At 41.2% G+C, this 13,584-nt stretch overlaps 1 non-coding gene across 1 annotated transcript; it reads right to left on the reverse strand.

Annotated features, from left to right (window-relative positions):
- Window positions 1-6,602: 6,602 nt before the first annotated feature.
- LOC147915731 (small nucleolar RNA U13) lies at window positions 6,603-6,706 on the reverse strand. The gene has a single exon (XR_015554205.1). It is a non-coding gene; the product is annotated as a small nucleolar RNA U13 (small nucleolar RNA).
- Window positions 6,707-13,584: the final 6,878 nt, after the last annotated feature.

Genomic DNA, 13,584 nt, shown 5'->3' on the forward strand with positions numbered 1-13,584 from the left:
ACTTCATGTTCCATTACATCAGGAGCTCCATGTCTGCTGTCCCCTATTAGTGATGCTAAGTTTGGTCAATGTCAGAACACACGTGGCAGGTCAAGCATGAAACGAACCGTTAAGCCATCTTTAAGCCATCTATTTGCTTGACCCTCTCTGTTCCCTTCCAGGGAGTCCCTGTGACAGATGTGGAAGCCTGGGCCCTCTGCTCCTCGCTCCCACCCACACATCCTCATCCAGAAGGAACCCTCTCTCCTAACAGCTTTATTTGGCTCTGATTGCATTCTAACTGGCTTGTTATTTGTGTTTGTCCTCACCTCTTTTATGGTGCAAGGTTTTGAGGGCAAGGCAGTGGTTCATGTATCTTCTCATCGCTATTTCCCTAAGTGGTGTGATGTTGGCACTAGGAGGACAGCTCTAGAGTCAGACTGCCTCTGTTCAAAATCATCTCTACTCTTATTGATTGTGGGCTGCGGACAAATGACCTGGCTTCTCTGTGCCTTGGTTTCTACACCTTTAAAGTGGGGATACTAACAGAAAGTAACTCAAGGGGCTGTTGTGAGGAGTGAATATTCAACAAAAATTACTTATCTTCATTGTTACTGTGCAGAGTTGGCTATCCACAAATAACTGTCCTATAGGCTGCCACTTGCTCACACATTGGTATAGCTCATAACTGCTTCATGATCAGGAATGAGGTACTGGTGTACCATCGGTTTTCTCTAATTCATAGGATTCTATGATCCTCTAACTGGTGAGTAAAAGAGATTATCCGGCTTTCACGAGGGGATAAAATGTTGTTGTTCTCATCTTATGGGGGAGCTAACTGTGTCCTCAGAAGCTAACCCATTCACACAAAGGGGAGAGAATTAAAGATTTAGTAGAAGGTGAGAAATGGTATGCAATGGATAAGTTGGTCACGGTAATCACACAGCTGAGAAATGCTGAAAGAGGATCAGATTTCAGGTTTCCTTCTTCCAAATCTAGAGCTCTTCCTACTACATCATGTTGGGTTTTTTTTTTTTTTTTTTTTTTGGTGAGGAAGATTGACCCTGAGCTAACATCTGTTGCCAGTCTTTCTCTTTTTTCTTGAGGAAGATGGTCCCTGAGCTAACATCTATGCTGGTCTTCCTCTACTTTGTATGTGGGACGCTGCCACAGCATGGCTTGATGAGCAGTGTGTAGGTCTGCGCCAAGGATCTGAGCCCGCGGACCCTGGGCCACCAAAGGGGAGCGCGAGAACTTCACCACCACGCCAAGGGGCCAGCCCCTAGACCATAATGTTAATGGATTTATCTGCTCTTTCGATCTTCAGTTGCAGTTAGTGACAGTAACTGTAGCAATGAGCAGACTCAATAGAAAGGAGAAAAAAACTCAAAGCCGGTTTTGCAGGAAATCTTCCGCAGCCCTGCGTTTGCTCTCAGTTTTGCTGTATTTTTGCTTCTGCCTGTTTCTGAGAAATATTTCCAGTAGAAAGAAAGAGAAAAGGGTGCTTTCCCCTACTTGAATATCTGCATGAGTAGCTACGGAGCTGTGGTCAGGCCCTTGCAGATGACTCGAGTGACTGGGGCCTGGGAATGAGCACTCTATCACCTACGTACCCAATCCCTGCCTGTGGGGCCTGAGTGCAAGGCAGACAATTTAGTGTGGCTAGGATGTACTCCCTTCAGCAAAAGGCCGCCTGCTCACCCAAACCTAACCCTAATGTGTGCACACCCCCACCAGCCCCGGGGTCTGAAAATATTCTTCTCCTTCAGCCAGGGTGTAGTCTCCAAGGTGACTTCATTAAAGTGCAAATAGACCCTAAAAGAGATCTGAGACCCGTTGTATTAATTAACAATGTCTCAGTGCTCCTCCAATCATTCTGATTAAGTCTAGGAGAAGATCCCTAACATTTGCTAATCATCCTTCTAACAAAGGGTCCCAGTTTTCTGCAGGCAATGGTATTAAAGTAGATTTAAGGGTATTTTATTTCTGCTGTATTTATTTTTAGTTACTTTATATTTGTGGCAAATGTGTTTTCCATTCTATGATGTCACATGCAATTTTCTTTTAAGATATAGTTATTTAACTTTTTAAAAAAGTGAATAAATGTAATAAAAATTATTAAGTAAATAATAACACAGGCGGTACTTAATAATGGCAAAAATCAGAAAGGCTAAGTGCAAATGACTGAGCATAGAATTATGCCATCCCTGTCCTAGTAATAACTTAGATTAACTTTTAAAAATTAATTTTAAATTATAAAATAATGTAACCAATTTAGAGAAAGTTTGAGAAATAGAGAAAGAAGAAAAACAAACAAAACAGGTATAAACTTTGCACTCACAAATATCATTTGCGATCCTATTCACACTTGAGTGTTTCCTGGGGAGAGTCTCTGGGAGGAGGGTCCCTGGGGTATAAGAGACACAGCAGGCATGCCTGATAGGGTGAGAAGGGGATTACTAAATTAGAAGGTGACTGCCCACGAAAGAAATGGCCTGGAACAGGTCAGTACTGGAAGATGGGTAAGGGGAAGGGAGTGGTGTAAGGAGGTTGTAGCAAGAGGAGAAATGAGATGGAAAAGGTAGATGGGAGAATGTTAGGGGCACCATTCTCTAAATTTGCTAAGCACAGCTCTGTCTGAGTGACTCTAGTAGGAATTATTTAAAAGGAAATCTATCACCTAACTGCCTAATGGCCAGATATGACCTTCTATTTTCAAGGACCACAGACGCCTTCAGGAGAAGATGAGAAATAACTAAAACATGTATGAGACTGGATTGGACAATAGAATGCTGATGTATTAATGCAGAGTGGGAAATGTAACTCACAGACCGGAAGTACTTGTGTGGTACGATCAGAGATTCCCACACTGTGGTCAAGATGCCTTGAAAGGGCCTGCCCCTTGGCTTAGCAGTTAAGTGCGTGCGCTCCGATACTGGCGACCCGGGTTCGGATCCCGGGCACGCACTGACACACCGCTTCTCCGGCCATGCTGAGGCTGCGTCCCACATACAGCAACTAGAAGGATGTGCAGCTTTGACATACAACTATCTACTGGGGCCTTGGGAAGGAAAAAGGAGGAGGATTGGCAATAGATGTTAGCTCAGAGCCGGTCTTCCTCAGCAAAAAGAGGAGGATTAGCACAGATGTTAGCTCAGGGCTGATCTTCCTCACCAAAAAAAAAAAAAAAAGGACGCCTTGGAAGTCACATCATGAGCAGAATCATTATTTTTTAATCCACTGAAATAACTCATCTTATGCAGGGACCAGAAGTTTTCCATGAGGACCGTGTTAAATTAATTAAACCAGGAGGCCATTAGACTGAGGTTTAAGGCTTCAAGGCCTTTGTGATCTAGGTAAGCAAACCCAAACCTAAGCCTGTACTGCCTGCAGGTTAAGAAATGGAAACCTAAGGACAACCAATCACAAACAGCCAACTAAATTTCCCCAATAAGGCAACCTTATGCTGTAGCCAATCAAATACTTTCGTTGCTTTGCTTCTGCCTCTTCTCTGTAAGTCTCTCCCTGCTTCTGTCCCCAGAGCACTCCTAACCACTTCAGGTTTGGTGCCACAGGATTAGGATCTATTTTTGCTCAAATAAATTCTTAAAATTTTTAATATGACTCAGTTTATCTTTTAACACAAGTCTCTCCCAATAAACGTGATCAGAGTGGAATTTAAAAGTTACTTGGTAAAGGAAGTATATCACAACGTGGAGTTAGAACAAGTACCTACCGAGCGCCTGCTACATGTCAGGCACTGTAGACTCTGGGTAGACAACTGCAAAGGATGGACAAGTTCAGGGACTTGTGATCTAATGGGGAGACCCAATAAAATAGCTTGACAAATGAATATATAAGACAATTTCGAATTTCGGATAGAAATAACTGCTGTAAAAACAGAATGTGGTATAAAAGGAAGAAAGAGTCAGTGTGTATGTGTGTGTGTGTGTGGTGTGTGTGTGTGGTGTGTGTAGTGTGTGTGTGTGTGTGTGGTGTGTGTGTGGGGGGACCTGGTGGCTGGGGATGTTGCTTCTTTTCACTGGGTTATCAGGGAAAGCTTCTTTAAGGAGATGATATTTGAGTTAAGACCTGAAGGATGAAAAAGATCCAGGAAAATAATCTAGGGGCAAGCAATGGAGGTAGCACTGGGCAATCCTGAAGCAAAGGCAGACCAAAGTGGGCCTTTTAGAGGAACAGGTGAAGGCCTGTGGGGTTGGAGGTAAAATGAAGGGGCACAGGCTGTAGAGTTCTACTCCCTGAATTCAAATCCCCACTCAACCACAAACTAGCGGTGTGACCATGGACATGCTGCTTAACTTCTCTATGGCTCAGTTTTTTCATCTATAAGGAGGGAAATTATAGGGAACTATTTCATGGCGTTTCTATGAAGATTACATGAGATTTTCTAAGTAAAGGATAGTGCGTAGGCACATGGTTAGTCCTCAATAAATATTGGATATTAATATTAATGTGTCCATCTCCACCTAGACTCTCATCCGGTGGATAAGATTCCCTCTCCTTGGGACTGTGCTTGGAAGGACACTGCCAATTTGGGACTCGGCTACTTTTTCAAAGTTGAGTCATAATACATCAGAGGTCCACGAATTATGGTTCCTGGGCCAAACTTCTCCTGATGCCTATTTTTTTAAATCCTTGAGTTAAAAATAGTGTTTACACTTTTAAATGTTTGGAAAAAATAAGAATATTTCATGACACATGAAAAATATATGAAATTCAAATTTCGGTGTCCATAAATAAAGTTTTATTGGAACACAGCCACAGTCTTCATTTATGTGTTGTATAGGGCTTCTTTCTGGCTCCAACAGCAGAGTTGAGAAATTTTGACAGAGACCACATAACCTTTAAAGCCTAAAATATTTACTGTCTCTGACCATTTACAGAGAAAGTTTGCCGACTCCTGTAATACATCATAATTGTTAAGATTGTGGGTTTTGGAGACAACAAGTTACCTGGAGCCTGAATTTCTTTCTAAGCAAATGGACATAATGACAATTCCCTCAACAGATTGCTAAGATAATTAAGAATATTTATCCTATGGTCTGAGCTCAGCAAAGTGTACCCATTATTTTGACAACAAAAAAGAAGATGATGATGATGATGTTTCTGTAGCTGACAGTCCACTCTCTGATTGACACTTTTCCTTCTTAAATTATGTAGCTATTTTCCAAGGAAACATAATCTTTCCAGCCCGGAAAATGGTCTCTCTTTTTCAGCTCATTTTGCATATCTGTATGAGTACTAATAGTTCAACTCTATGAGGGCAATCTTTCCCCTACATTTCTAAGTTCTTGGAGGGTTTCTTACCTCAGCCTGGTGGCCAGCATTTAAAAATGTCTACATCTACGAGCTTTCTAACTCCTCTCTCGTATCTATGCCCAGGTTGGCAAAAGTTTGCTATTCTGTTTGAATGATAATTAAACAGAAGACCTTTACAGGCTCAGTTTATTTGATTCTTGACTATGGAATAAGATATGGTTTTGATTGTTTTATGCTATCTTGAGACAAGCTAGTAACGTTTATCATCAAAAGTCAAATTTCTCCCAATTTCATTGACTTTTTTTCCCTTTTAAATAGTCTTTAATTTTAGAGAAGTTTTAGGTTCACAGTAAAACGGAGAGTCAAGTACAGAGTTCTCATATAACCCCTGCCCACACACATGACAACCTCCCCCACTGTCAACATTCCGTACCAGAGTGATACATTTGTTATCATTGATAAACCTACAATGACAACATCATTATCACCCGAAGTCCTTAGTTTACATTAGGGTTCACTCTTGGTGTGGGTTTTGACAAATGCGTAAGGATATGTACTCACCATGATAGTATCATACTGAATAGTTTCACTGCGGTAAAAGTCTTCCGTGTTCTGCTCATTCATCCCTCCCTCCCCCCATCCCCTGGCAACCACTGATTTTTTTTCACTGACTTTTCCAGAATGTCATATAGCTGGAATCATACAGTTTGTAGCCTTTTCAGATTGGCTTCTTTCACTAAGTAATATGCATTTAAGTTTCTTCCATGTCTTTTCATGGCTCGATAGCTCTTTTTTTCCCCACACCCCAGCCCCTGGCAACCCCTTTTCTACTTTGTTTCCGTGATTTCGATTTTTTTCTTTTTTTTAGATTCCACATATAAGTGATACCATGCAGTATTTGTCTTTCTCTGTCAAGCTTATTTCACTTAGCATAATGCCCTCTAGGTTCATCCATGTTGCCGTAAATGACAAGATTTCCTTCTTTTTTAAGGCTGAATAATATTCTGTCATATTTATATACTACATTTTCTTTATCCCTTTATCTGTTAATGAACACTTAGGTTGTTTCCATACCTCGACTATTATGAATAATGCTGCACTGAACGTGAGAGTACAGGTATCTCTTCGAGATAATGATTTCATTTCCTTTGGATGTATATCCAGAAATGGGATTGCTGGATCATATGGTAGTCCTATTTGTAATTTCTAGAGGAACCTCCATACTGTTTTTCATAGTGGCTGCACCAATTTACATTCCCACCAACAGTTCACAAGGGTTCCCTTTTCTCCACATCCTAGACAGCATTTGTTATCTCCTGTCTTTTCTTTTTCTTTCTTTTCCATGTCAGACTGGTAATGTGCCAACATCATAACAAGGTTTTTGGGAGGCACATCTCACGCAACAGTGTGAACACCCAATCATCATGCTCATGAGCTATAAAAGGATCTCTCCTGTCTCTTTGATGACAGCCATTCTAACAGGTGTACGGTGATATCTCATTATAGTTTTGATTTGCGTTTCTCTGATGTTTAGTGATCCTGATTGCCTTTTTATATACCTACTGGCCATTTGTATGTCTTCTTTGGAAAAATGCCTATTCAGGTCTTTTGCCCATTTTTTAATTGGTTTATTTGTTTTTTTGCGATTGTGTTGTATGAGTTCTTTATATGTTTTGGATATTAACCACTTATCAGATATATAATTTGCAAATATTCTTTCCCATTCCATAGGCTGCCTTTTCATTTTGTTGATGATTTCCTTTGCTGTGTAGAAGTTTTTAGTTTGATGCACTCCCACTTGTTTATTTTTGCTTTTGTTGCCTTTGCTTTGGTGCCATAGTCAAAAATCATTGCCAAGACCAATGTCAAGGAGCTCACTTGCGGGTCCGGCCCCGTGGCATAGCGGTTGGGTGCTCGCACTCTGCTGCTGGCGGCCCAGGTTCCAATCCTGGGTGCGCACCGAGGCACCGCTTGTCGGGCCATGCTGTGGCAGCATCCCACATAAAAGTGGAGGAAGATCAGCACAGATGTTAGCTCAGGGCCGATCTTCCTCAGCAAAAAGAGGAGGATTGGCATGGATGTTGGCTGGGGGCTGATCTTCCTCACAAAAAAGGAAGGAAAAAAAAAAGGAGCTCACTTGCTATGTCTTCTTCTAGGAGTTTTATGGTTCAGGTCGTAATCCATTTTGAATTGATTTTTGTGTATGGAGAAAGAGAGGGGACCAATTTCATTCTTCTGCATGTGGCTGTCTAGTTTCCTCAACACCATTTATTGAAGAGACTGTCCCTTCCTCAATGTATACTCTTGGCTCCTTTGTCATAAATTAATTGACCATATATGCATGGGTTTGTCTCTGGGCTCCCTATTCTATTCCATTGATCTATATGTCTGTTTTTATACTAATACAATACTGTTTTGATTACTGTAGCTTTGTAATATGGTTTGAAATAAGCAAGTTTAATGCCTCCAGCTTTGTTCTTCTTTCTTAAGATTGCTTTGGCTATTTGGGGTCTTTTGTGGTTCCATACAAATTTTAGGATTTTTTTTTCTATTTCTGTGGAAAATGCCATTGGAATTTTGATAGGAATTGCATTGAATCTGTAAATCACTTTAGATAGTATGGACATTTTAACAATATTAATTCTTCTGATCCATGAACATGGAATATCTTTCCATTTGTTTGTGCCTTTTTCAATTTCTTTCATCAATATCTTATAGTTTTCGGTGTTTAGATCTTTCACCTCCTTGGTTAAATTTATTCCTAGATATTTTATTCATTTTAATGCTACTGTAAATGTGATTGTTTTCTTAACTTCTCTTTCTGATAATTCATTGTTGATGTATAGAAGCACAACTAATTTTTGTGTATTTATTTTGTATCCTACAACTTTACTGAATTCATTTATTAGTTCTAGCTCATTTCTTTTTAATGTTGAATAATATTCCATTGTCTAGATGTACCACAGTCTATTTAGCCATTCACCTACTGAAGAACATCTTGGTTGCTTCCAAGTTTTAGCAAGTATGAATAAAACTGCTATAAAAATCTGTGTGCAGGTTTCTGTGTGAACATGTTTTCAATTCATTCAGATAAATACCAAGGAGTGTGATTGCTGGATCATATGGTAAGAGCATATTTAGTTTTGTAAGAAACTGACAAACTGTCTTCCAAAGTGGCTGTACCATTTTGCATTGCCAACAGCAATGAATGAGAGTTTCTGTTGCTTCACGATCTCATCAGCATTTGGTGTTGTCAGTGTTCTGGATTCTGTCCATTCTAACAGGTGTGTAGTGGTATCTCATTGTTGTTTTCATTTGTATTTCCCGAATGACATATGATAGAGCGTCTTTTTATATGCTTATTTGCCCTCTATATGTATTCTTCAGTGAGGTGTCTGTTCAGATCTTTTGTTCATTTTTAAATTGAGTTGTTCACTTCTTTATTGTTGAGTTTTAAGAGTTCTTTGTATATTTTGGATATAAGTCCTTTATCAGATATGTCTTTTGCAAATATATTCTCCCATTCACTAACTTTTAAAACAGAAATTATTTGTGGTTCTTTTGGTTGGAGAAGGAATGTGAGTTTTACTGTATTTAAATATCAGATAAGAGAACGGACTACAAGATGGTAAAACTAAAATCGTTTTTCTGGGGCCTGCCTGGTGGAATAGCGGTTAAGTTCGTGCACTCCACTTCAGAGGCCTGGGATGCGCAGGTTTGGATCCTGGGCACGGACCTACGCACTGCTCATCAAGCCACACTGTGGTGGCATCCCATATACAAAATAGAGGAAGATGGGCACAGATGTTAGCTCAGGACTAATTTTCCTCAGCAAAAAAGGGAAGATTGACAATGGATGTTAGCTCATGGCCAATCTCCCTCACCAAAAATAATAATAATAATAATAAATAAAATCATTTTTCCATTATAGCATGCAAAAATTATTTGTTGAAACGACAATTTTCAGTTTGAGGAATAAAAATGTTGCCAACACCATATTCTTCCATTCAACAATGGTTTATAGAGGACTTACTAGACTCCAGGGACTTTTCTTTTTTGTGTGTGAGGAAGAATAGCCCTGAGCTAACATCCGTGCCCATCTTCCTCTATTTTTTATGTGGGATGCTGCCACAGCATGGCTTGATGTGTGGTGCAGAGGTCTGCACTCAGGATCCCCCACAAACCCCAGGCTGCCGAGGCGGAACACGCGATCTTAACAACTATGCCACCGGGCTGGTCCCTCCAGGGACTATTCTAATCTACTCCCAGGAAGGAGCTGAGGAGTGAACCTCTCATAAATCTCCTCTCGAGGGAGTTTTGTGGCCATGAAGAAGACGGAGAGATCACTTGCACCTGCATAAACAAACATTACACAAGCTTTCTTATCTCCTGTTTGTCCTTCTAGAAACCCATTTGAATGAGCAGTCTGATCAAATGACTGCTTACTCCCCAAGACTCTTTGAAATATTCATCTCAAATCCTCTCCTTGCTGGGTCCACCAGTTCTAAAATATATCATGACCTTTACACAACCCTAATCAAGCTCTACAATGAAAGCCCTGCCTTCAACCCAACTCTCAGACCTCGTAAGTGACCCAACGTGACCCTCCAAGCTCCTAGACTCTGTCATAGTGGGGTGCACTCTTTCTCTCATATTGTGGTAAGAAAAAACTCAGCTTTGTCTTACTGATAGTTTGTTTCTCTGATATGTTCTGGAAGCCACCATTCTACAGGGGTAAATTGCAGTTTTAAATATAATCGTCAGGTAGACCTCATTAGGAACACGATATTTGAACAAAGACTCAAAGAAAGGGGGTTTGCCCCAGGGATCTGTCGGCGAAGAGTGTTCCAGGGAGAGAGACAGACAAAACAAAGGCTTGAATGGGGGTCAGGCCTGTCTTGATTACAGCAGAGTGAGCGAGGAAAGAGTGGTGAGAGATAAGGTCAGAGGCTACGCGAGAGCCTGGGTGATGGCTGTGTGTGTGTGTGTGTGTGTGTGTGTGTGTGTCTGTATGGAAAGGCCAGTCATATAGGGTCTTGTGGCCAAGTACATGTTTATTTGTCTTTCCCTAAAGTTATGTCTGAAAATAATTTCCTTTTTTCAGGGGATTACTTAGACTCGGGCTCTTTCTTCTCGTGTACATTTCTCCCAGTATTTTGTCAAATTTTCCCCAGGCTGCAGCTCCCTCATAAAATGTTTGGAGGATTCTCCCACACTCCTTTGGAGCTAGGGTACAGGCACCAACCTCTAGATATTTCCTCACATTTGGGTGAGATCTAATTCACAAGAACTAGATCTCAGGAAGAATTTCCTAATAGTATTAGGCCACCACTTTGATACATTTCAAGTATGATCAGTGTAGTGGTTAAAAAAAAATCAGGGGCTGGTTCCCCAATGGCATAGGGGTTAAGTGCATGCGCTCCACTGCGGCAGCCTGGGGTTCACGTGTTTGGATTCTGCTCACGCACCAATGCACCAATCTGTGGAGGCGTCCCATATAAAGTAGAGGAAGATGGGCATGGATGTTAGCCCAGGGCAAATCTTCCTCAGCGAAAAAGAGGAGGATTGGCATCGGATGTTAGCTCACGGCTGGTCTTCCTCACAAAAAAAAAAAAAAAAAAAATCAAGGTTCCCAATGTATGCAGAAATGGTATTTCTGCATATATATATATATATATGCAGTATATATATATGCAGTATTTTTCTGGGAAAGCAGTTTTTCTATGGGCAGGGCCAGCTTCATGGGTTTACGATCTTTGCTCTTGCTTAGGGCTGCACATTTATTTTAATGCTTTGCTGTTGCTATCTTAAAATTCTTTTTTTTTTTTTTTTTTTTTTTTTGTGAGGGAGATCAGCCCTGAGCTAACATCCGTGCTAATCCTCCTCTTTTTGCTGAGGAAGACCGGCTCTGAGCTAACATCTATTGCCAATCCTCCTTCTTTTTTTCTTCCCCAAAGCCCCAGTAGATAGATGTATGTCATAGTTGCACATCCTTCTAGTTGCTGTATGTGGGACGCGGCCTCAGCATGGCCGGACAAGCAGTGCGTCGGTGCGCGCCCGGGATCCGAACCCAGGCCACCAGTAGCGGAGTGTGCACACTTAACCACTAAGCCACGGGGCCGGCCCTATCTTAAAATTCTTAATAATTTTTTAACAAGTTACCTGCATTTTCGTTTTGCACCAAAATTCACAAATTATTACCTAGAGTGTAGATTAGCATTCATCTCTAAGGCAGGCATTTTGCTGCCAAAAACAGATCAATTTTGACACATTTTAGAGTCCTTGAGTGGATTAAAGAGGGTAATATCAATATCTTGGTAGTTGTATCAAGAATAAGGCTACCCAGTGCAGATGCGGAGATAAGTTTAGCGTTTCTAGGCATCGCTGTTCCCTTAGACCTATTTAGAACAGACATCCTTAATTTCACAGTTAAAAGAAAAAAATTAGTTTAAAAATATAGATCATTCTGAATATTATTAAGAGTTAAAAAGGAAGGAAAATCTCACGTATGCTACAAAATGGATGAACCTTGAAGGCATTACACTAAGTAAAATAAGCCAGTCACAAAAGGACATACACTGTCTGATTCCACTTATGTGAGGTATCCAGAGCAGTTCCATTCACAGAGACGGAAAGTGAAATGGGGGTTGCCAGGGGATGGGGGATGGGAAATGGGGCGTTGGTGTTTAATGGGTACAGAGCTTCAGTTTTGCAAGATGAAAAGGGTTCTGGAGATTGGTTACCCAACAATGTGAATATACTCAACACTACTGAACTATACGCTTAGAAACGGGTAAGAGGGTAAATTTTACATTTGTGTATTTACCACAATTAAAAATTTTTAAAAAATTTATTATATAGATACTTCTGAAAATTAAAAAACAGAGGTGCTTAGATGGAACATAGCAGATGTTTTCCTCCATGGTGGAAGAGATAGGAAGTTTGAGATTTCCAGGTGGTTAATGAGAGATTTGGTATCAAAAAAAGACAGATTTTAAAGGCTTGGCACACTATTTCATCTTTTTGCTTCCAAAAAACTGTATCGTGTGAATATGTTATGTTTTTCTGACTTTTCCTAAGTGTCTTTTTCTATTATCCTGATAATGTTTTACCTTATTCTCTAAACAAACAGTTTTTGAGAGCCTACAATGCACGAGGCACTGCCCTAGGCAGTGGGTATAGTGTGGTGATTCTAACAGACTCATCTCATTTCCTGCCCTCTTTGGCCATAGGTTACTATAAGGGAAACAGCTCATCACACAACCAACTTGTGATAAATGTCATGAAACAGAAATTAAAGAGGCAAGGAAGGACTGTAACAGGGTCTGAGGTCTAAATTCGAGGTCAGGGAAGGCTTCCTGATTGTGGAAGGTTAAAGATGACTACGGGGCTGGTCCGATGGCTTAGAGGTTAAGTGCGCGTGCTCCGATACTGGCGGCCCGGGTTTGGATCCCAGGCGTGCACCGACACACCGCTTCTCTGGCCATGCTGAGGCGGCGTCCCACATACAGCAACTAGAAGGATGTGCAACTATGACATACAACTGTCTGCTGGGACTTTGGGGAAGAAAAAAAGGAGGAGGATTGGCAATAGATGTTAGCTCAGAGCCAGTCTTCCTCAGCAAAAAGAGGAGGATTAGCACGGATGTTAGCTCAGGGCTGATCTCCCTCACACACACACAAAAAAAGATGGCTGCAAATTCTTTGCCCTTCCCCCCATGGGGCGGTGGGATGTGTTTACCCTCCCTCTGAATCTAGGCTGGTCCTGTGACTTGTTTTGACCAATCAAGTGCAGTGGAAGCGAGGCTGTGTAACTTCCAAGGCTGGGCCCTAAGAGATCTGCAGTTCCTGCCTTTGCTGCTTGGAACGTTTTCCCCTGGAAGTCAGTCACCATATAAGATGTCTGACCACCATATTGTGAGGAAGCTCAAGTTAGGCCTGTGGACAGAGAGGCCACATGGAGGAGCACCCAGGCACCAGCCACATGAGTGAAGCCTTCTTGGACCTCCCAGCCCAGCCCAGGCACCAGATGAATGCAGCTGAGTCAATGACCCCAGCTGACCCCATGTAAAGTAGAAGTACCCAGCTGAGCTATGCCTGAATTCTTGTCTCATAGAATCGTGAGCAAATAAAATCAATGTTGTTTTGAGCCGCTATGTTTGGGTAGTTTGTTACACAGCTATAGCTAACCAAACATTGAGGAAGTGATCTGTGACTGAAATAGAAGTGATGTTCAAGCTTTAGCACATGAACAAGATTCCCAACATTGCACCATGGCAGTGGTTTTCAAATTGTGCTTATAGAACCATTTTTGGACCCCCAAGGA

The sequence above is a fragment of the Ceratotherium simum genome, chromosome 13, assembly GCF_057802395.1.
Source record: "Ceratotherium simum simum isolate JZ-2026a chromosome 13, ASM5780239v1, whole genome shotgun sequence".
In the NCBI taxonomy this organism is placed as follows: Eukaryota; Metazoa; Chordata; class Mammalia; order Perissodactyla; family Rhinocerotidae; genus Ceratotherium; species Ceratotherium simum.